Raw genomic sequence first — 21,503 nt, 5'->3', positions numbered from 1 at the left:
TAATTCATATATCTCTTTCCCTCTCCTGAACCTCCATAATACTGATTTTCTATTTTTTCTGGCATTTATCACATTTTGCTTGATCTATAGATATTTGTGGACTAATATTTTTCCCTTTAAAAAGCACTCATGATTCTGATTCTCTCAGTGAAATACAAATTTCCTCACTTTCTCTCCTTCAACTCCATAACATGTTTGTGTGGTTTTGATTTATCACTGTCTATCATGTATTATAGATATTTGTTTCCTTGTCATTTTCCCCTAATCAGAGATAACTCTTTGGGCACAGAATATAGCACAGATGTCTATACAATGCCTATCCTCAGTCTTCCTTCCTCTCCTTTTTTGTTTCTGTATGTCTCTGTTTTTGTATGTCTTTCTCTTCTCTCTGTCTCTGTGTTTCTGTTTCTGTCTCTGTCTCTATGTCTCTTTCTCTCTCTCTGTCTCTCAATCTCTCTCTATCTGTCTGTTTGCCTGTCTGTCTCTCTCTCTCTTGCACACACAGACACACACACATACACACACACACACACACACACGATCAAAGAACATATTTTCTGGATAACACATATATGCTTCAAAGTATAATAATTATCAGAATTTTCCATTCTGTATTAACCATATTGCCACATAGGAAGGGCCACAAAAAATGACTTTTTAGTTTTCTCATAGTTTGCTACTATATGGAACTTAATGAAATCCTGGAAAATATTATTATCTAACTGCTCATTAAAATTATTCAGAGGTGATCAAGTTAGAAATAATGAAATCAAACTTCCTTTGATAATTTCCTGTTAAGGTCAAAAACTGTTTAAAATATAACAAAAATATGCCATGTTCTTGTTTGTCCCACTTCTCTTGACTTCAGTAGAAATAGAGAACAACTGTTCCTCAACATTGATAAAATATATTTTCATAGTCTCTAGAAATATTATTATCTCCACTCTTCTTCAGTTTATGATTTTCATAAGGAATCAAAGGAATTTAAATGCATATACTACTTTAAAAAAAAAACAGCATTAGAGCTCCTTTAAATACCCATTTCATTTTCAGACTAACGGGACATTAGTTGCAAGATAGTTTTTGATCTACCTACCCATGCAAAATATAGCCCTCTTGAGAATTACAGAAGCACTTCACAAGCATTATAGATTATATTTATAATATTTATGACTGTGGTTTAAATACTATCTTCTAATTTTAACAACTTAAATATTTTATTGAAGTAATAAAATAGACTAGACAGTGAACTTCTGAATGATTGTATCATATTCCACAACCTTTAGGAGAAAAGTTTGCATTTATCCACAAAAATAGTGGATTCTATAAGATCTATAATAGAATTCAATTTGTACTTCATAATTAAGTAATAATCAGCAAAAATGAGTATGTAATTTAAAAATGAGTTTTAAAGTCTCTATATTATAAATTATTATCATGACATCATCTTGAATATTTATAAGAAATATATTTATATTTTATTTATTTTTATATATATTTATATTAATAATAATAATTGTTGTTTTGTTTGCTTTGCTTATATCATAGGAGGAAATACTTTTAAAGCATTTCCCCCCAATAGATAACTTTCATGAGTATTTTGTTTTGGGAATGAAGTAATTGATAATTGGTCCCTGTGCAAAGCCATATTATTTTGAAAAATTTTAGCCCACTTCCATCAACCACTTAAAAAATATAGAGATATGTGTGTATATATATATATATATATATGAATACATGTATATATATATATATATGTTTGTGTACTTAATATGTGCTTATATTAATTCACTAATGAACAAATTTCATTATTTATACATAATTATTTAGTATCAATAAAATGCATTCATATTTCATATGTATATATATTTCTTAAAGTTTAATAGAACATACACACATATACATGTATACATATATACAAACTCTTTTACAATGATACTTGTAAAAAGATGGAAAGAATAAGCATAAAATACTAAGAATCAAATTGTTTATAAGGCTGTCTCAAAATATTAAATTAATTGTCCATATTTTAAATATAAGATCTTTATTCAGTGACTGAGTCAACAAAGAATTAGCAAAACTAAGTCCTTTCAAAATTGACATCGTCACTATGAGAGAAAACTATAGAAATCTGTACCTTAATAGATAGTTGAAGCAACTGAACTGGTCAGAAACAAGAGCAAAGAAAAAAATAATGACCTCAAATTGTTGGTTGGTGAGTCCAGGAACAAGGATACTGAGATAATTAACCACAATTTGAATGAACTAATACATTGCCAAGTGAATTAAAATAGGCAGCAATAGTAGACAGGTTCCTCAAAGAGGAATGACAAAGGGCAGTAGATCTTTCAGTTAATATATATTTATTTAATTATTTTTGTGTGTCCAAAATTAAAGGGAAAGGCAGTTAATACAGGAGTAGGAAATTCAAGAGTGAGAATTTATGACAGCTAAATAGACCATGTAAAGTAGTGGAGTCTATCAGTGGGAAAAATATTAGATAACAAATATTCATTCTGTAGTTACCATGCACTACTTAAATTAGGTAGACAAATTCACAATAATACTATTTAATATGTGAACAACACATTTTTACTACAATATACTTTCCTCACAAAACTCTATGAGGTTATATAACTATTATGAAAAGAATTTTGCAAATGAGGAAATTGAAGCTCAGATGGGGTAAGTGACTTATATAGGATTATATTTGTGTCTTAGGCTTGTTTTGAACACTGGTATTTCCTAACTTTAGAATTATAGTTCCCACTATTCCTTAAGTGAAAGACTAATCTAAATGAAAATATAAACTAAACATGAAAAGAGTTATGAAAGAATATCAATAAAGGCAAAATGACATACACTTGAATATATAATTTATAAAGAACTGGAGAGCCATGATATTCAAATAGTAAGTCAAGAGCTTTATATGAATATGAACCTGTATTTTGAAAGCAGTGATAGATATGAATTGGTGAGGGTGTAGGGCAGTGAAGAATTTAAAGCAATTACAAAAAAAAAAATCAGCATGATCATCGATAATTTCAAAATCTCTGAGTGGTTCCTTCAGTAGGAGCTCACATTTCAAAGATATCAGCATTTTAATTACTGAAGAAGAGAAACTAAAATTCACTTTTGAATTATGGAAGCATTTAAATTGGATCATGGCCTTCTGGGTTTTACTGAAACACTTGGTCACAGATATTTACATTTTTAAAAAAATAATTGGCCATTAAGAAAGTATTCCTTTCAAGATTATATATATATATATATATATATATATATATATATATATATATATATATATATATATATATAAATGGAAAGACAGAGACAGAGACATAGAGAGAAACAGAGGCAGACAAAGACAGACTGACAGACAATCAGCTTAAGGATCTTCATAAAAGAGTATATCCTAGTGTTTTACAGCCATATATAGAGATATTTTTCTTTATATATGGCTGTAAAACACTAGGATATACTCTATGGTGACTTATATAACATGACATAGAGAGAAAAATAAATAGGGCAAAGAAAAGAAGGGAGAATTAAAAATAAGCCATTTACACATTCCAGAGATATTTGTGACTACTTTATGGAATTAATCAAACCTTTAGATATTAAAAAAAAAATCCCTTTAAGAAATGATTGCTTTGCAATTGTAGATAAGATATTTAATCATCCATATATCAGGCATAAAATCCTGTAGGGATAAAGAACTCCTTTACATGTACATTTCGTCCTTCTGTTGCTCCCCTTTGGAAAGTACCTTCAGACCATGATATAATTCTTCAACTGTCCTTGGATACTAAATTTGTCTGACAACTTCCCACCCAATGCTGTCAGATTCTGTGAACTAGCATGCTGAATGAATTTTTCTTCTCCCCTTAATCCTTCCTTTTTTCTCTTCGTCCTGTGCTTCATTTTCTTTTCTTTCTTTCATTTCTTCCTTCTTCTCTCCCTCTCTTCCCTTTTCCTTCCCTTTTTTTTCTTATCTTCCTTCTCACCTTCTTTCCTTTCTTCATTCTTTTCTTCTGTTTTTATCCATCTAAGATTAAATCTAGAATTTTTTTTATATATAAGAAAATAGATTTTAGAAAATATTAAAAGGTCTTATAATTGCTGAGAAAGGAACTCCATGGATAAATCTTACCATGATTGTTTGATTGAATTTAATGCTTTTTTTGTTTCAAAATGAAAAAGTTGAATGATCTATTAATTTGCTGTGCCTTATGTTTTATTTAATTGTGTGACAGACCTGTTATTTTCATTTCAGCTCTTCTTGGATGCTTCTGGGGATTTTGTCAGCCTTGCCTATTTCAAGCCCTGTGAATAGATTTTTTAAAGCAAATGAATAACAGCATAACTATTTAATTTTCAGGGCCTGGGTTACAAAGGAACTAGGATAATGATAAAAAAAATAAAATGAAATTAGAGAGTAAACACATCCAATCTTAACCTCTGACAGTGTTGCTGATAGTCAGTGGTCTGACAAATGGTAATTTTGTCTTCATCCCTATATGCTCAGTCTATCATTCTTCTTTCCGAATGAGTGCTAATTACTGGCATTTTGCTCATTGTTTTATCACTGACAGTAATCTTCCCTAAATTAATAATAAACCTTTAGAAAGCCATTAATCTGGTTTGGTATAATACAGTGCAAATAAAATAGCCAAAGTTCAACTTTGGTGCTCAATACTGCTAATCGAGTTTCCTGCAAAGGGACAATTCTCTTCCCTTTAATGAATGGCAGGCAAATGAAAAGCAGTGTCCCATATTTTACTTTGGCAGCAACATTAAAACCTTTCTCTATCGTAATCAGGACTGTATCAGGATCCTAGCTATTCTCTTGATTCTCCTTTGCTCCCAATGCATGATTTCCCATCCTAATCACACTCAGCCTTTTTAGCATTGGGGGATATCTAAAGCTCATGATTAGACCATGCCAGCTGAAACAGAATGGTTTATTGGCTGTTTCTCAGATGCCAGTCTAATTAAACACCTACTATAGAAAGCAAAAGTGACATATGTAACAGAGCAGAGAGATGTTTACATAGCAGTTTTCAGGTGTATAACAACACTGATTAAAGTGCTAGATTGTTGATTTACTCATTATAAAGCAACCAGGCTCAGCTCTATGCAAAGTGGCAGAGAAGCTTTCTGCTTAAATTACTCTTATGGGAGGTAAGCATCATTCAATAATGAGAGATGGAAAGAACAACTGAAACAATCCAGCTGCAAATTAAACAATTCAATTATCTTGTACAATAGCTGGGCCAAGACCAAATGCTAACGGGAAGTAAATGAGAAGGTGTTTTTTGCAGGGCTCACTCATCATGCTCCAGTATTCTTGTCCATTGCCCACTGTGGAGGAGAGCGGAATTGAACCTCTCAAATCATCTCTTTTAAAAAGTTGCTTGCTATTTTGGATGGTTTACTATATAATGTACTTTGAAAATCTTTAATAGATGTCAGGGCAATTAAGTTAGGTTACTGTCATTAATTCATCCATAGGTCCTTTTAGATATTTATCTCTTTGCTCTATATGCCATCACAGCTAAATGTCATATCACTAGACCATAAGAAAGGACCACAGAGGTTAAAGTATTTCAAATGACTGTATTATTAAAGGCATTTTCAAAATTCCTATTAACTCAGCTTTCTTCAATATTTAATAAGAAAGGGATAAGGCTCAGTGCACACTGCATGCAGCTCTGTCTATATGTAATGCTCCTAAAGGGTGACCAGTAAATATTAATTGATGATGATGAATAATACATCATAGTTGTCAATAGAGAAGTTACAAATAAGTATGGATATCATGAGCTTAAATAGTCCCATCACATTCTTTTCTCATCAATCTCGTTTATGTTTCAGGCATTTCATTGCCCCATTTTAGTCTTCCTTTTAGATGTGAAAAATGTTTTAATTGCTGTATTATTCTTATGATTAGACTATCACCTCAAGTCTTCAACAAAGTCATGCTTTTTCATTGATACATTCAATTTTTTAGTGCATTAGCAAACTGATTCCTGATCAGTTTTTGCCCGGCTCATGATATATTTACATATAACTTTGAATGAAAAGATATTTATAGTATAAAGATGCAAAATTTCTTCATTGAATAGTTTTTTCATCCAACATGCCTTTTTGAAACACCTACTATATTTCACAAACTATGCATGTACTTGAAGTAAAAAGATAAAAATCAAACATATGCTGCCTTTAAGGAGCTTATGTTCTATATGGAGGAAACAAAGGCACATACACTATTAAACATAAAATGCTTACAATGTAAATACAGAGTACTTTCTGTGGTGGGTGAAAGGTTAGAGAGCTAGAATGACCTCAACATAGCCTTCTACAATCCAGAAATTTAAAAAAAAATCAAAATACATATAATAGTATATGACAGACATTTATGAATTTTTGTAAAAGGGAAATTAATGAATGAATACAGTCAAATCTATTAATAATATTCCAATCCCAATTGTCTTTGTGAAGAAGGCATGCTATAAGCCTACTTTAGTCACATTACTTTTCTTCTAGACTAACAACTTTTCATGATGTAACACTCTCTCCTCTCCAATTTCTCTTTTACAAAGTTGCTAAAATAATACTCCTGGGCTACATATATCTTTATATTTTATTCTTCTGTTTCATTTTATCTAGGAAAAAATTCATATATATTTTTTGGCCAGGCACTGTATTAAGCACTTTATTATTTTGTTTTGTTTTGTTTTGTTTTAATTTTATTTTATTATAGCTTTTTATTTACAAGATATATGCATGGGTAATTTTACAGCATTGACAATTGCCAAGGCTTTTGTTCCTGTTTTTCCCCTTCTTCCCCTCACCCCCCCTTACCCAGATGTAGGTTGACCAATACATGTTACATATGTTAAAGTATAAATTAAATACAATATATGTACACATGCCCAAACAGTTATTTTGCTGTACAAAAAGAATTGGACTTTAAAATAGTGTACAATTAACCTATGAAGGAAATCAAAAATGAAGGTGAGCAAAAATAGGGGTATTGGGAATTCTATGTAGTAGTTCATAGTTATCTCCTAGAGTTCTTTCACTGGGTGTAACTGGTTCAGTTCATTACTGCTCTATTGGAACTAATTTGGTTCATCTCATTGTTGAACATGGCCACGTCCATCAGAATTAATCATCATATAGTATTGTTGTTGAAGTATATAATGATCTCCTGGTCCTGCTCATTTCACTCAGCAGCAGTTCATGTAAGTCTCTCCAGGCCTTTCTGAAATCATCCTGTTGGTCATTTCTCATAGAACAATAATATTCCATAATATTCATATACCACAATTTATTCAGCCTTTCTCCTATTAACGGCCATCAACTAAGTTTCCAGTTTCTGGCTACTACAAAGAGGGCTGACACAAAAATTCTTGCACATATGGGTCCCTTTCCCTTCTTTAAGATCTCTTTGGGATATAAGCCCAGTAGTAACACTGCTGGATCAAAGGGTATGACACAGTTTGATAATTTTTTGAGCATAGTTCCAAATCAAAATGCATATATCTTGTTACATATCTAACGTTTGTCTATGAACTACTTTCCTTTTTATTTTTTTTTATTTATTTCATTATTTTCCAATTATATATAGAAAAAATTTAATACGCATTTTTAAAAAATTGAGCTCCGGCCCTCCCTGAGTTCAATAGGCGACGTTCGGATTCGGAGAGTGCAGAAGTTCGGCTCCGACCATAAGCAGTCTTCTTCCTGCCAGAAACTACCAACACAGCCAAGGAAAACATGTCTTCCCAATTCCCAGCATTGACACCAGAGCAAAAGAAAGAACTGTGTGACATAGCTCACCGAATTGTTGCTCCAGGCAAGGGAATCTTGGCAGCAGATGAGTCCACTGGTAGCATTGCAAAGCGACTGCAGTCCATTGGAACTGAGAACACAGAAGAAAATCGATGCCTTTAGAGGCAGTTACTTCTGACAGCAGATGATCGAGTGAACACCTGTATTGGAGGTGTTATCCTTTTCCATGAGACACTCTACCAGAAAGCTGATGATGGAAGTCCCTTCCCCAAAGTCATAAAGGCAAAGGGTGGCATTGTGGGCATCAAGGTGGACAAAGGTGTAGTGCCCCTGGCAGGGACCAATGGCGAGACTACCACTCAAGGTCTGGATGGGCTGAGTGAGCACTGTGCCCAGTATAAGAAGGATGGGGCTGACTTTGCCAAGTGGCCTTGTGTTCTGAAGATTGTGCATAATACACCTTCCCCACTTGCCATCATGGAGAATGCCAATGTGTTGGCCCGATATGCCAGCATTTGCCAACAAAATGGTATTGTCCCCATTGTGGAGCCAGAGATCCTCCCTGATGGAGACCATGATCTGAAGTGTTGTCAGTATGTCACCGAGAAGGTTCTGACTGCTGTCTACAAGGCTCTGAGTGACCACCATGTCTATCTGGAAGGGACCTTGCTAAAGCCTAACATGGTCACTGCTGGCCATGCCTGTACTCAGAAGTATTCACATGAGGAGATTGCAATGGCAACTGTAACTGCCCTTCGCTGGACTGTGCCTCCTGCAGTCACTGGTATCACCTTCCTGTCTGGGGGTCAGAGTAAGGAGGATGCCTCCATCAACCTCAATGCCATCAACACCTGCCCCTTGCATAAGCCATGAGCCCTGACCTTTTCTTATGGCCGAGCCCTGCAGGCATCTGCCCTTAAAACCTGGGGCAGAAAGAAGGAAAATGTCAAGGCTGCCCAAGAAGAATATATTAAGCGGGCCACTGCTAACAGCCAAGCTGCTCAAGGCAAGTATACTCCAAGTGGAAAGTCAGGAGCTGCAGCCAGCGAATCGCTCTTTGTCCCTCACAGTCCAGGAAGAGGCTGAGATCCCAGAGCTTTGTGCTGACTTCTCCCATCACTCCTAACTTGTGTGGTGTTGTTGCTCTCTGGTGAATCTAGTGACCCCCTCCTCAACCCACTTTTTCCAATAAACAACTATTTAACAAAGAAAAAAAAAAATTGAGCTCCAAAGCCTTTTCCCCCATAAAAAGGCAAGCAATATAATATCAATTATACATGTGAAGCAATGTGAAACATATTTCCACATTAGTCCTATTGCAAATAAAAACACAAACACATGCAAAAATACAAAAAAAAAGTTTTTTTTAATTATTATTCATAATTTTTTCCCACATTCCCCCAGCATTTGTAATTTTCTTTTTTACCCTCATGTTTGACAATCTGAGAGATATGAGTTTGTATCACAGAGTTGTTTTAATTTGCAATTCTCTAATCAATAGTGATTTAAAGCATTTTAAATATGACTATTTTTAGTCCTAATTTCTTCTTCTGAAAACTGTTTATATACTTTGATCATTTATCTGTTAGGAAATGCCTCTTAAATGCCTATGGAAATTTGGCTCCATTCCTTATATATTTGATAAATGAGACTTTTATCAGAAAAACTTATTATAAAAAAAATTCTTTAATTTTCCCTTTTTCTTCTAATTTTGCTTGTATTCATTTTGTTTGTAATTCTTTTTTTTTTTAATTTCCTGTAAACAAAATATATATTTTTTTTAATATTTTGTGATCTTCTCTCTTTTTTGGTCATGAATATTCTTTTAACCATATATTTGATAAGTACATTTTTATATTCTCTCCTAATTTTCCTTACATTATCATCCTTTCTTTATGACATAGTTTTTAAGTTTTATTTTTAATATATTAATTCAAATAATTTATGACCTATAAAATCTAGAATATTTGTTGTTCCCCACATTCCTTATTGACTTCTCATTTCATATTTCAGAAAATCAAAGAATGTGAGACTTAAAAGGGATTTCATTGTTTTTCTAATTCAACCAGAGAATATTCTATACAATTTGGCTATCATGTAGGTATTTAGCTATTGCTTGAAGACTTCCAAAAAGAAGAAAATCACTTTGTCATGAAGAAATGAAGAATTTTTCTCATATTAACAGATCACAATTTCAACCCATTGATCCTAGATTTGTTCTGTAGAGTTAAAATATACATTTAATTTATCAGCCACACAATAGACTTTCAGATATCTGAATACAACAATACAAGTTTCATGTTTTCTCCTTTTTTTTTTTTTTTTTTTTTTTTTTTTTTGCTGCTGCTGACCCATGTTGGACTTTTAGTTTGCTTTAAAAAAAAGTCCAAATATTTTCCACAAATGCTTTTAATTACACTTTCTATAGTTAGCATTTTTGAATTTGATTTCTATACATTATATGACTCTTATTTCCTCTATTGAATTTCCCCTTATTAGATTCAGCCTGATATTCCAAATTATCAAAATGTTTTTTACATATTAATTCTCTGATCCAGTATATTAGTTATCCCTCTAACTTTTTTTTTTTTTTTTTTTTTTTTCTCTTCTGGGACAATGATGACTTTGTTCTTGCATTCAAGTCACTGATAAAAATGCTCAGGGGTACAGAATCAAACAACAAACAACAGTAATCTTGGTAATTAACTGTAGACCTACTGTCATGGCAACATTAAATCTTTGATGACTATACATTGAGTTTAATATGCTGTATCATTGTGTAGTTCACAACCCTTAGTCTTCTGCACAGTTATGGTATGAATTACTTGATCAAAACTTTTTTTAAAAAATTAAGGAAAACTATATTTATAACATTATATAACAGATTTGTAACTTTGTCAAAAGAGAAAATATGATTTAGTGGAAATCATAATCCAAGAATAATCTCTATTTTTAAGAATCATCACACTGAGATATATTGTAATTATTATAATTTTTATTAGAAAAGAGGAAGTCTTCATTTTAAATTGTCCCTTTGTTATTGACTTTGTTGTTACTATAATTATTATATTAACATGTATATCATGTTTTAAGGTTAAAAAGTACTTTAGATATATTGTATCATTTGAGCTTCACAGCAACCTTGGAAAGAACAGATGGAGAAACTGAAACTGGTAATTTTGGAAAATTGGCCAGTCACATAGTAAATACATGAGAAAATATACAAACTCAGGTTATTTTGAGTCCAAGTGGGACACTATATTGACTGCATCATTTAGCTACTTCTAAAATTAATTTCTTACAAGGTCCTTAACCTTTCTGTGCTTTAGGCAATTAATTCTCTGATCTCCATAAAATTTTAAATGGCTAAGGAAATCATTCATCATAGAAGAGATTAATTTAAACAACAAAAATATAGAGAAGACACACTTGAACTCTTAGATTAGATAATTAATTCATCCATAAACAAGCATTACATATCTACCAAAACTGGGATTAAAAAAAAAAAAGACAAAAATAGAATCCCTTCCTGGAAGGTATTCAAAGAGACAAAAGGAAAGGCACTTGAGAAAAGAGCAAAAAAGAGGGAAGGAAAGATTTACTGAAGGGATTAGGATTTGATAAGCTTTGAAAGAAGTCAAAAAGATTAGAAGTCAGAGGTGAAGAAGAAAAGCATTGAAGGTATGAGAGAAAATCCATTGTAAAAGCATAGAGTCTGGAGAGTAAGTAGGGAATGACAATTTCAAATAAAAAGTGAAGAAATTGAGAGTTATTTGAAATAAAACAGTAAGAAAGCTAATGCTATTAGATCACAGTAAAATAAATTCTGAGAAAATAATAGACTAGGTTATGAACATCTTCAAAAGGCAAGGTTTTATATATGACTTCAGATATAGCAGGATCTAATGGAGTTTTTTGAATAGAGAAAAATGACTGAGTAGGTAAAAAAAATTCCAAAGTCTTCAGATTTGCTCCCATAAACAAAATGATAAAAACTCAAAATGTTTTTTGTGCTTATGTTGGTTTCTTTTCACTTTGGTGTTCATCAGAATACACATAAAAATCTAGGTGTAGTCAAAATTTCTTGAAAAGCTTTTCAAGAAAGTGTCTTAGATAATCAAGTTGAAGAGTATTTCAAGAGTGGAAATAGTCCTGAACATATGCTGCTAGTACTGCTGCTCTTTATTTAGCAGCCTTTTCTGATCTCTCAAGAACCTAGCCTTGTTCTACAGGGGCAGCTTGTTAATCAATTCCTTAGGATACCTTTGGTCCTTTTCTCCCAAGGGTAAGCATTCAGCAAAGGTATTTTTGAAAGACTTATGGAAGAATATGGAAAGAATATTGCAGTCTCTCCTTAGCACTTCAAAGTTACTTCATATTTCAATGATGTCTTATTTTGAATGAAAGCTATGACTATTGTACTAAGAATTGTTTTTAATGATCAAACATAAAAATCTTGCTGGCATCTGCCTGGAGCTTTCCATAATGGATTATTTCTATTTTCACTTATTTAATCTTAATTTAAAATGTATGTTTGGAGACATTTTCCACGATTCATTTCAATTTGAGTAAGAAAATAAGGTGGGAAGACTGTTAAAAATGAATTAAGGAAAAGTGTGGTGAGGGGGAAAAAAGAAATGAAAGAAAAATGAATGAAACAAGAAAAGGAAGAATGGAAGAGAGACAGAGACAGATATGGAGAGAAGTGAACCATAAGGAGTTTAGTGAAAATTGTCAAATTGGACTTTTGTGCAAAAATCCTCATTTTTCAAGGTAATTTTTTTCAGATTTTAATTTTAATAATTATCCAAATTGTTGTCATTCTTAAGGAGGTCCATTACTTTTTAGATAGGTGCCAGTGTCCATCTCCTCTAATAATTAGAACTAAAAGCAACATTATAACAGAAGACTTTTGTGACATAAAGTTTAAAATTAAGTCAAATAAATACCCTTAAGAAGTTTATTTTGTGCTATTTAACATAGGAAAGATTGGAAACATCATATCTCATTAATTTTGGATATGATCTCTTTCCACATCTCATATTAGACAATGAGGAAAAATAGATATATTTTATTTTTAAGTCAAGAATGGTTATATGTATTTAAGGAAGAAAGAATGAGAAAAATTTTGACTACTAACAATGGCAAATGAAATAGTATCTAAGGTTGTAATCCTGAATGTGAACTCAAGATTTTTCATGATTGAATTATCTTGGATTGTTCTTTTGCCTTAGTACTTCTATCTTTGAATAACATAAATATTAATATCCATAAAAACATCGATTCATTTTCTAAAAAATCTTATTGCTTAGTATACTATTACTGGAATATGTGTATTTGTATATGTGTATGCATATACTTCCCTTTATAAATCAGTAAAAGTGTACTTTGTTTTGAACAGATATAGAGCCTTTGGAAAAAAAAATGCTAAAATGCTACTGAAGCTCAAAACTTTAAACTTTTTCTCTATTATTTCTCTGTAAAGAATATCATATAGAGACCTGAGTTCAAAATCTGGTCTCAGACACAACACTTCTTGGTTGTGTGACTCTGGTCAAGTCACTTAACCCAAATTATCTCAGGTGGAAAAAAAAAAGCATATATATGAATATCAGAAGGATGTTATTATTTGCTAACAAATATGCCTTAAATCAATCACTGAAACTAATAAAATGTCGGCTTTGTATAGGTTTCTCAGATAATTAACTTAACTCAATTATCCAACACTAGATGATTTGTTCAATGAATTTTCCTCTATCTTTAATTTTATTTCATCTTTCCATTAAGTAGCTTATAGCACGAGGATCATGGATCAAAACATTATCAATATTTTTTATGTTCCCAAAGATGCTATGTGCCAAAATAGCTATAGACACTCTACTTCTTGTTATCCCTCACTGTATACTTTAAGTAGTACATATCACAAAGGAATGTTCTATAGTAGCAAATCTGTTCAGTTGTTTTTTTTTTTTTTTGTTTTTTTTTTTTTTTTTCCAGGAAGCTATGATGCAAACTGAATGAATAAAGCAGAAAACATTTCTTTCATATTTCCTGGCAAATTCTTCCAGGTCAACAAGCTGTGCATATGATCAAATGTTCTCAACAAATAAATTAAGTCTTGACACAGGAAATCATGTGGACTTATGAGTACTCTGGAAAAGAACATAAAAGGCAATAAGGAAAAGAATAATTGATGTTTTTATTTGTATTGTATAAAAAAAGATGACAAATGTTAATCAATAATCTTAAAAATAAGATTAAACATTACTTCTCAATTAAAATTATTAACCTTCATTAAATGTAATTTCTTACACATTTTTATACATATTAAATGTAATTTCTTACACATTTTATACATATTATACTATATTTTTGTACATATGCTATATTTTTATCCTGTCTAAAAATATAGAGAATAGATAAGAACCCAATTAGAAAGCAAAACAAAGATTAGTAAACATGTTATGAAAATATAATGGAACATTTTATATGGCTGGTAGTTGTGGTCTTTCATTCCAATTTACTTGTGAAAAAAATATATCAATGTCATCTTTGAGAGAAATTTATCAACCACTGCATATTGATTTTCTTTTGATAATTTACAATTTCTAGTGATGTTAGATACTTAAAATTATCAATGAGAGATAAAACATAAATGGCATATTCATCAAGTTTGTAGGTGACAGAGAAGTTTAGTTGACAAATCTCTGAGAGGTTTAATGGAATGCATATTCAAGATGATTTCACAAAGTGATGTGGCAATCATAAGAAGTTAATGTAATTTGGGGATATATTAAAAGTCAAAAGAGTTTGTGAATGAGGATTTAATAATATCTTTGTGTTTTGACCTCCTGGTCAAATGGCATCTAGGCTAATACTCTAAATTTGGGGCAGAATAATTTCAAAAGGCAGTGATCATCTGAAAAGGGTAAAAAGGGCTTAAGTCTGTCATATGAGCAGCAATTAAAGGAAATCAGAATGGATAAGTCAGAGAAGAGAGAAATCAGAGGAGACAAAATAGTTGTGTTAAGAGATTTGAAGATTATTGTGTGGATGATTGTATTTGTTCAAAGAAGATTTAAAAAGGTGAGAATTCATTACTGATGTTAAGGGGAAAAAGTCTTCATGAGAATTAGAGCTGTTCAAAATTGGAGTAAACTACCTTAAGAAGTAATATATCACCTATGTCAAATTATTTATTGTCTTGGGAGCTGGTAGAAAAAAGGGAAAAGAGAGTTTTGAATTCAATTTTTTTTTTTTAAATGACTGTCAATTTTTAAAAAAATGCAACTGGGGAAAATAAAATATTTATTAAAAAGGAAATTCTAGTTTTCTCCTTTCTTGGAGGTTTTCAACTAGAGGCTGAATGGCTACTTTCTGGTATATTATAAGAATAGAAAGTGGTGTAGAGAAGCCGTAGAGAAGCTAGGTATTGAATATCTTGAGAAAACAGAGAGAAGGAATTAATTTATCTGAAATAAAAAGGGAAAAAAATCTCAAGGAAAATAATGGGGGAGAAAAGGGAAAATCAGAAGGAAGATGTAATAGCAACATCAGATCCCAAACTATAACAAAGCAGTAATCTAAAGATTAAAACATTTTGGCACTGGTTTAAAAGAGAAATCAATCAGTGGAATAGATAAATTATACAACATTTTGAAAAGAAAAAAAAAATTCTGGTAGTCAAGTGTTGATAAATCCCAAAAGTATAGTTGCTTTAACAAGTATTCACCATTTTCCAAAGAAAGCTGAGAAAACAATAGAACATTTATACATGCATATCCATACCCATAACTGTATGTATGTATATATAGATATACACATACATACATATATGTATGTGTATAGGTAAAAATATATATATATATATATATATATATATATATATATATATATATATTATTATATATATGTGCTTTATCTAATGAGAAATTTGCTTTACATCACAATATATACTTGCTTCAAGAAATTTGTTGTTTTATTACCCCCCCATCCAGTGAGGTGTGAATGAAAACAAACTTCTGCAAATTAAAAAAAACAAAAACAAAAACAAAAACAAAAAAAACTCACAAAATAATTTAAGTTAGGTTTGCTACAAGATAAAAAACATAAAAGTATGCACTTTCAAATGAGGTAAGTTTATTGTCTCTTCCGGTTTATTATTTAATTTTGTTACAAATGAGTTCTTATGGAGTTCTCATGGAGTAGAGATAACCTGATAACATTTGTAATGTAAAAACAAAACACATTAACAAAATTTTAAAATGAGATCAGATAATGTAAAATGGAATTTTTATAAATATAAAAGTAAAAAAAAAAGTTTGGCACAAACTAAACAGTTAACTGGAGAATTTATTATAGCATTATTTCTCTTTTCATTTCAGTTAGACAAGCCAGTTTCTTTTTTTTTTTAAACTTTGTTGAGGGTCAAAAGAAAGTTAAAATTTAAAAAATCCTTATCCTCAAGCAATTCACATTATAATGTGGGTGACAACATGCAAACCACTGTAAATGGGAAGTAACTAGAGACGAAAATACATTCAATGAAGAACACTGGGTAAAACCTCCTCAAGAAGGTGGGATTGTAGAATTAATAGTAATAGAAACCAAGAAAGACAGTAATTGGAGGTTAGGCAGAAGAAAATCCCAGGGGAGGTAGATCATAGTAGACAATCAGTTAAAAAAACCACATAGTCAGCATTTGGACTGCCATATATAAGGTAACATCAAGAAGATGGGTGTGATGGGATTTTATATTATATATATATGTGTGTATACACACACACACACACACACACACACACACACACATACACACACTAGGGAGTAAAGTATGTGTCAAAAGAATGTAAAGATAGGAAAAAGTGACTACATAAAAAGAAAAAGAGAGACAAGACAGAGACTCACTTGAAAAAATAAAACAGGGGGAATTCTGGGAAGATGGCTGAGTAGTTCATAAAATTCCAAGCTCTCCAGATTGCCCCTACAAATAAAACAAAGTTGTGCCTCTGGGAAAACATAGACCAATGGAGAAAAAAAAAAAAAAATTAGTAAGAATTGAGGCTGAACAGGGCTTCTCTTGGGACAGTCAAAGACTGGAATGAAAACCCATGGTGTAACTAATGTAAAGTGTAAACACCTCCCAACCTGTTTTGCAGAAAAGGCAAACAGAGAGCCCTGGGATTAGCTCTTTCTGAAATATCTTCAGTTTGAACCACAAGAGCTTTCACTTCCCAGATAGTATGGAGAGTCCCAGATCAGAGTCCAGGAAGACTGGGCAAACCTCTGCTGATTAGGAATAGCAGATCCAACTGCACTGCTGAGATGTTGTCCTTCCTGGGTGAGAAAGAACCAGCATATTTGGTGAGTACAGACACAGCAGGGCAAGGATGCTGGTAGGTGAAGGCACATACAAGAGGGAGAAGCTTTTGGTCTGGGGTTCTAGGAAATCTGGTGTGCTAGATGCAAAATCCCCTTCACCTGAGTATTAGAAATGTTTACACTAATTGTTCTCAAGTAAAAACAAAAAACAAAAACAGAAACATACTATCAGAATAGAGATGGAGTTCATCTTTAGAGGAGGTCATTGAATTTTATTTTAAAAGTTTCTTTTACTCCAAATAATTACATTAAATGGGTACCTGCCCAAAAAAGAACTTATACAAGAGCTCAAAAGAGACTTCAAAAATCAAAGGAGAGAAATTGAGAAAAACTTAAAAAAAAAAATCCAACAACAAAAAAGATTATGAAAAAAAAAAGTTAGCCGACTAAAATAGGTGATACAGAACTAAAATAATTCTTTGGAAAACAGAATTGGGTTCTTGTGCAGCAAAATAACTGTATAAATAAATATACATATATTGGATTTAACATATATTTTATAATGTTTAACATGTATTATACTACCTCCCATCTATGAGAGGGGGTGGGGGGAAGGAGAGGAAAATTTGGAACAAAAGGTTTTGCAAGGGTCAAGGTTGAAAAATTACCCATATTATGTTTTGTAAATAAAAAGGTATAATAATAATAATAAAAAAGAAAATTAGAATTGAGCAAGGAGAAGCCAGTGAAGCTATGAGAACAAGAAATAACAAAATAAAATTAAAAGAACGAAAAAATAGAACAGAATGTGAAACATCACATAAAAAAAACAAGAGATCTGAAGAACAGACCAATAAGAAAAAAAAATATATATATAAGAATAATTGGACTACCTAAAAGCCATGATCAAAAAAGAAAAGAAAAGAAAAGAAAGAACCTTGAGACAATAAGGCAAGAAATAATCAAAGAAAAATGTCCTGGAGTAACAGAACACAACCACTACCTCCAAGAGATCTTACAAGGAAAACATAGGAATATAGTTATTAAATTTTGAAACCCTTAAGATTAAAGAGAAAATTTTTCAAGAATCAAACAAGCAAACAAAAAGAAAAAAAATCAAATATGTTGGAGCTTCAATGAGAATTGTACAGAATTTATCAGTAGTTGCAATAAAAGACCATAAGTCCTAGAATAATATATAGCAACAATTGAAAGAACTAGGCCTATGGACCAAAATATAATATCCAGGAAATTATCCATAACATAGGACAAAAAAATGGACACTTTATGAACTTGCAGATATTAAGAACCTTCTCTGAACCAAAACTGAACATAATATAAAATTTAAAATATAAGAGCCAAAGTCAGAGATTAATTTCAAGGAATTCAACACAGACAAAATATTTATGTTTTTAAAATAGAAATGTAAACCAGATGTTTAGATTTATATCAGTAAGTGAGTACCTCAAAAGAAAGACTGGGGTAAAGTTGAGTATGATATGATTCTAAAAAGCAAAACTGTCTGGGAAAAGGCAGATGTTGTTATATAAATGAGATGCAGAGGAAGAAGTGACACAGAAACATTAGAGGGGAAAGGAGGGCTTGTTCTGAAAACCTAATCACATCAAAGATAGGTTAAATAAGGAACACTGTGTGTGTGTGTCTAAGTGTATACCATGAAGATCTCAAATCTATCAAGTAATAAGGGTCAGGGAATAGGATAAAGTGAAGTAAAAAAGGATGTGTAGATTTATGGCAATAGGACAAGATGTGTAGATTAATGGGAAAAGGATAAAGAAGGAGGAAAAGATAGCATAGGATCAGGTGGGGTACAGGAGGATATTTAGATTAACAAGAGTAGAGTAAAGTATGTAAATTAATAGCAATGGTATAAAGAAGGAATGCAAAGTTGAATAGAGAAGATAAGTTCAGGAAGTTTAAGCAATAGCAAGGCAAGTTGAGAGCAGAATTAAAGTAGAAGAGTTAGTAGGGATAGGAAATAAGGGATATACATAAATATTATAGCAAAGATCAGGAGTAGAATATAGTTTTTTTTAAAGTAGAGCTAATAATCATTGAACTTAGACAAAAACAAACTTAAAGATTTAATCAAGAGAGAATTCTATACTATATCTCAATCATATTAGATTAGTATTTTAGATGAATGTTTACATATGAATAAATGTATATATATATATATATATATATATGTGTGTGTGTATATGTGTATATGATTATATTTGTATAAATACATGTATATATGTATGTATGTATACTTATGTGTGTAGGTTTATGCAAGGAAGCTAAAAAAAGATAGACACTCATTAATAATAATTTATTCTATTACTATATATGCTTTCTTGAAATGGAAATATATTGTTGAATATTTTGAATCCTCCCTGATGTTTTGCTAAGCATATGACGATGTTTTATTTCATTTTGTTTTATTTTTTTTCCTGTCTTTTTCAATTATGTTTTTTTTTTTATTTTGTATTTTATTCAATAAAAAAAAAAATTTTAAAAAAATGATTAACACCTTCCACAAATAAATATATGAAAATATGAAAAGAAGTTAATCTTTTATTTTAGCATAGAAAAATAGTAGAAAGGAAGTATCCAAAATTGAAAAGTCAGGATTAGAGATTCAATGTTTTCCATATTTCTAAACCTTTCCAATTACTAATCTAATAAATCATGGTCATAGGACAGACTTTCTGAATTATCAAGCCCACACTAGTGCAAGAAAAATCTGAAATAAAAAAAGATTTTATAAGAAAGCACATCATGTCAATCCCTCTGTTCCTCCTAAATTGTCAAGTTTTTTTTTTGTTTTGTTTTGTTTTTTCCCCTTTAGGAAACATTGTATGCCTTTTGCCAAATTTGTATAGTTCTAGTTGTATCCCTGTTTGTAGAGTATACAAAAATACATCGTTACCAACTTGGATCCTCCATGAAAAACAGTTTTTTAGTCGGGGAATTTTGAAGAAGAAAATTATAAAGTCACTCTAAAAGTTTAAAAAAATCACTAAATTTATCTTTATAATATGGTAGTTCACTTCAGAAGATATCTCAGTATGGAATGTATAGCTAAATAAAATAAAGCAATAGCATAAAGAAAGAAAATTGTTTTTTGCTGCACTATGTTTCAATATTCTTAGATTAGCTAGCAATTTGTACAATTACCCTTAAAAGGATGTTATGCTGATTTTATAGCTTACTTTATTATAGCACCAGAACAGGTATGGTACTATCCGTCCTGCTTGTTTATAGTAATACTCATAAACAATTTTGTATTTCCTCTATTTCAATTTCCCAGCTTGATTAGTTACCAATATATACTGCAAGACTCAAGTTAAAAGGAAAGGCTAATTGCACCAAGATACTTAATTCATTTTTATTCAACAGGATTTATTAGTGTAAATGAAAAAACAAAAACAAAAACAATATGACTTCCTCTGTCTTTAGTAATTTTCTCTTCTATTTTGTAATATTCTAAGTACCAAAATGAAAAAAAACAAATCAATAGAATCAGCATCTTCCAGCAGGGAAAAAAAAAAATCAGCAAGATAATAGTGCCTTACCTTATATCCAATAATATGCTCTGACTTTCTTTTCTGCTCAAACATTATGTGATATATACAGTGTTATACATTAAGAGACAGTAAAAGATAGTTTCTTAATATTAAAGCTCAATTTCATTCTTTGATTTCTTCAAAAATTCCTTATTTATTATTTACATATATTTATTAAATATATTTAATTAAAAATAAAATATATTTATTATATACTCAATAGCAGGGTGATCTCAGTTATGGGATACTAAAGATAGAAACCAGGTGATAAATGATCTCAAATATACAGTACAGGGATTATATAAAATTTAGCTTGCATAGAATGGAAAACTAGAAAAGATCATCATAATATTCCTGGAGAATATATAATTAAAAAATGTATCTAAAAAAGAGACATGTAGAAATCTGATGTATTACCAATAAGAAAATGTAATATAGTGTTATATGTAAATGAAGGTAAAATAATACTAATATAAACTATACAAAAACAAAAACTTCCCATGAAAATGGCAAATTCTATTGTAAGATATGAGGTGATAAAGACATAGATGACAACAATAACAATAATAATGGCACCAGTATGTAGCAAAAAGGTTTGTGAATGCTACTAAAAAATATCTGATTTTGTTGTTAACTCTGAGAAGTAGATGATAATGTTATTCTCACTTTGAAAACTAACAAACTTGCTCAGAGACAAGTAGTGTCTGATAACAGATTTAAACTTGTCTTTCTGACTTCAGATCCAAAATTATATCTCTTAAGCCATCTTTGGCTTTAAGTTGCCTTTCAAGATCATCAAATGAAAGAAGA

The 21,503-nt window shown here is 31.0% G+C and overlaps 1 pseudogene; it reads left to right on the top strand.

Annotated features, from left to right (window-relative positions):
• Positions 1–7,738: 7,738 nt before the first annotated feature.
• On the top strand, positions 7,739–8,978 carry LOC141541255 (fructose-bisphosphate aldolase A pseudogene; annotated as a pseudogene).
• Positions 8,979–21,503: the final 12,525 nt, after the last annotated feature.

Source organism: Sminthopsis crassicaudata, chromosome 4 (assembly GCF_048593235.1).
Source record: "Sminthopsis crassicaudata isolate SCR6 chromosome 4, ASM4859323v1, whole genome shotgun sequence".
Taxonomy (NCBI): Eukaryota; Metazoa; Chordata; class Mammalia; order Dasyuromorphia; family Dasyuridae; genus Sminthopsis; species Sminthopsis crassicaudata.
Note: the sequence above shows the minus strand (reverse complement) of the source record. Positions and strands in the feature narration are given on the sequence as shown.